Genomic DNA, 3683 nt, shown 5'->3' with positions numbered 1-3683 from the left:
CTTTACAAGAAAATCTTCCAAAGGAACTCATACATGAACACAGAAAGGACATTAGTTGTTCAATTCTTCTAAGATCCATTCAACGTTTTCTCTTTCTCCTGGTGGCTTGTTCTGCTATGACCTCTGGGTTTCTTCTGCGTGCCACCATAATTTTTGGAGGAGTGGAAGTGTGATAACCACTGCACAAAGCATACAAAAACAAATAGAAACAAACAATTTTCAATTAAAAATCATAATCCATATGCAGGAGATAAACATATTATAAAAAGAGAAACACTGACTCTTACTTCCAATACTCCTCCTTTTCTCCTTCACCTTCAGCACTTCAATTACAAAATAAAAACAAGTCAATATAAACTCTTATAAATATAAATCACTATCACTAGAGAGAGAATAAACCTCAATTCCATTGATTTTGTCTCAAGGGCTTTCAGATCCTTAAGACCACAAGTTTCACAGCACAAGGGAATGACTTGGGTAATTAAGGTACCTACAACACACTCCAAACAAGCAGCTTCATTAAGCAGGGACAAAAAATTAAAAAGCACAAAAGAAAAATTTTAGTAATGATACCACATTCTGGGGGTTCTTCATACAGTTTACAGTAATCCACATGAGTTTCACGATTAGGCATTTGATGCATCCTGGCATAGAAGTGCTTAGTGGTATCCTCTGATGTATTGGGCGTGTTTTTAGCTAAGAAGCACGGACACACCAAATTACTGCCGTGTCCACGTGTCGGACACGCGGTGGACACGAACACGCGGTGGACACGCGGTGGACACGTGTCCGACACACCTAAGCACGTGTCGCAAAAAAATTTTTTTTTTACTCGGACACGCCATGACACGGCACTGGACACACGAGGACACGGCACTGGACACACGAGGACCCGGCATTGGACACGCCAGGACACGATTGGCATGTAAAAATTGCAGAAATTTTTAAAAAAAAAAATAATTCTTTTAACCCAAAAAAATCTTGGACCCCATAACCACAAGGAGTCTCTCACACATTTTAAATAACTCATAAAAAAACAACCCTCATTTTTTACACGACCCTTCACCTTCAGAGCATAGCAAAAGTCACCCTCCTCCACGCACCGTCCTCTGCACGCAAGTCCTCTGCGCGCCGGTTCTCTGCACGCAAGTCCTCTGCAGGCCGGTCCTCTGTGCATTGCTCCTCCGGCGATGCTCCTCTGCGAGTCGCTCCACTGCACGCCGCTCCTTCTACCTCTGTGCGCTCATCTCCCTATGTTCTCATCTTCTTTGCTTCGTGCTTTTCTCCTCTCTGCTTTGCTCCTCTTCACCGGTGGCACTCTTTTGCCACAATAGTTGTTGCAAATCATTGCTTGCAGCAACTTAGCAACTTAGGGGTTGAGGTAATTTCTTTTGAACTTTTATTTTATCGTTAGAATGTTAGCTCACTAAGTCTATACTCCATAGTTACTAGTTACTACAAATAGTTACTTGTTATCTGCATTATTGATTTTTTTTATTAAATTATTTAGGAATGATGAGTTCTCTTGGGGTTACTGGAACTGAAAAAAATGAAGACTCTGCGGATAAGCCTTTATGGAAATTTGTTGTGAAAAAAATAAGGTTGAAGGGGGAGGTAATTTTGAGTTTGAATGCAAGTATTGTGAAGTTGCATTTAGAGGCTCTTACACTAGGGTGAGAGCACATCTCTTGAAAATTCCAGGAAAGGGAATAAGGGTCTGTCAAAAAATCACTGCAGTGAAGCTTCAAGAATTGAGAAAATTAGATAATGAAGCTACATTGTTGAGTGAAAGTGCAAAGCCCAAATCTATTCCTCTTCCACCCTCTAATGATGAAGGTAGTTCGAAAAAGAGAAAGGGTCCAGGAACAATAGATCACTCATTCAATATGAAAGATAGAGATACTTTAGATTTAGAAATTGCTAGAATGTTTTACTCTTCTGGATTACCATTTCATCTAGCAAGGAACCCTCACTTTATCAAAGCTTTCTCTTTTGCTTCTAACAAAAATCTAGATGGTTATATTCCCCCGGGCTATAACAAGTTAAGGACAACTTTGCTTGAGAGAGAAAGGGAGCATGTGAAAAGGATGTTGGAGCCAATAAAAAATTCATGGAGTCAAAAAGGAGTAAGCATTGTAAGTGATGGGTGGAGTGATCCGCAAAGAAGGCCTCTTCTTAATTTTATGGCTGTGACTGAAAGTGGACCTATGTTTTTGAAAGCCATAGATTGTTCGGATGAGATCAAAGACAAATATTTTATTGCAAGCAAAATGAGAGAAGTGATTATGGAAGTTGGTGTCTCAAATGTTGTGCAAATTGTGATGGACAATGCACCTGTGTGTAAGGCTGCTGGATTATTGATTGAGGCTGAGTTTCCTACTATATATTGGACTCCTTGTGTTGTCCATACACTTAATCTTGCCTTGAAGAATATTTGTGCAGCCAAGAACACCGAGAGGAATAATATTGTTTATCAAGAATGTTGTTGGATTACACAAGTTGCTGAAGATGCTATTTTCATTAAAAATTTCATTGTGAATCAGAGGTTATCGATTTTTAATGAATTTGTATCATTGAAACTACTTAATATTGCTCCTACACGATTTGCCTCTACCATTGTGATGCTCAAGAGGTTCAAATTAATAAAGTTTAGACTCAAAGAGATGGTGATTAGTGAGAAGTGGTCCTCCTACAAGGAAGATGATGTGGGGAAGGCTGAATTTGTTAAAGAGAAGATTTTGAGTGATAATTGGTGGCAAAAGGTGGATTACATCCTTTCTTTTACTGAGCCTATTTATGATGTTTTAAGAAGCACTGATACGGATACTCCTAGTCTCCATTTAGTGTATGAAATGTGGGATTCAATGATTGAAAAGGTGAAAAAGGTCATATATCACTATGAGAGAAAGGATGAAAGTGAGGAATCAACATTTTTCAATGTTGTGAACTCAATATTAATTGAGCGTTGGACAAAAAGTAGTACACATCTTCATTGTTTTGCACATTCCTTGAATCCAAGGTAATATCGAAACTTTTTTACAATTTTTTTCGTTTAAATAGATTTGCTTAAACCATGTATAATTTTATTCCTTAAAAATTATATAGATATTATAGTCATCAATGGCTAAGACAAGACTCTAGACGTGTTCCTCCTCATCAAGATGTGGAACTTACTAATGAGAGAGTGAAGTGCTTGAAAAGATATTTCCCTGATGCTAAAGATAGGAGAAAAGTGAACTTAGAGTTTGCTAATTTTTCAGGTGGTAGAGAGGGGTTTGATGATTGTGACTCTTTGAATGATAGAGGTGTGCTAGATGCAAAATCTTGGTGGCTAGTTCATGGTGTTCATGCTCCAACTCTTCAAAAGATTGCTCTCAAACTACTTGGGCAACCATCTTCATCTTCTTGTTGTGAGAGAAATTGGAGCACTTACTCTTTTATTCATTCTCTCAAAAGAAATAAGATAAAACCCAAACGAGCTGAGAATTTAGTGTTTGTGCATACCAATCTTCGTCTCGTGTCAAGGAAAACTCCCCAATACAAGAAAGGAGAAACAATGATGTAGGATATTGCGGGAGATGATTTTTCACCAATTGATGAAGATAATGAGGTCCTAGAAATTGCTAGTCTTTCTCTTGATGAACCGGAGTTGGAAGCTGTTCTTTTTGTCAATGAAGAAAATA

General features: G+C 38.3%; 1 protein-coding gene across 2 annotated transcripts in view; it reads right to left on the bottom strand.

Moving 5' to 3' along the window:
• The window catches only part of LOC107496662 (uncharacterized), a 60569-nt gene that overhangs the window by 42898 nt on the left and 13988 nt on the right, over positions 1-3683 (bottom strand). Inside the window, exons 1-4 of one of the 2 annotated variants that reach the window (XR_008001274.1) lie at positions 574-1369; positions 400-490; positions 288-323; positions 3-179 (exon numbers count right to left, since the gene is read on the bottom strand). The gene's annotated coding sequence lies outside the window, so the exon portion shown is untranslated. Of the gene's footprint in view, positions 1-2; positions 180-287; positions 324-399; positions 491-573; positions 1370-3683 lie in introns of those variants that run through there. The other variant, XR_008001273.1, reaches the window with a different exon arrangement.

Source organism: Arachis duranensis, chromosome 7 (assembly GCF_000817695.3).
Source record: "Arachis duranensis cultivar V14167 chromosome 7, aradu.V14167.gnm2.J7QH, whole genome shotgun sequence".
Taxonomy (NCBI): Eukaryota; Viridiplantae; Streptophyta; class Magnoliopsida; order Fabales; family Fabaceae; genus Arachis; species Arachis duranensis.
The sequence above is the reverse complement of the archived record's forward strand: the minus strand, read 5'-3'. Positions and strand labels throughout refer to the sequence as shown.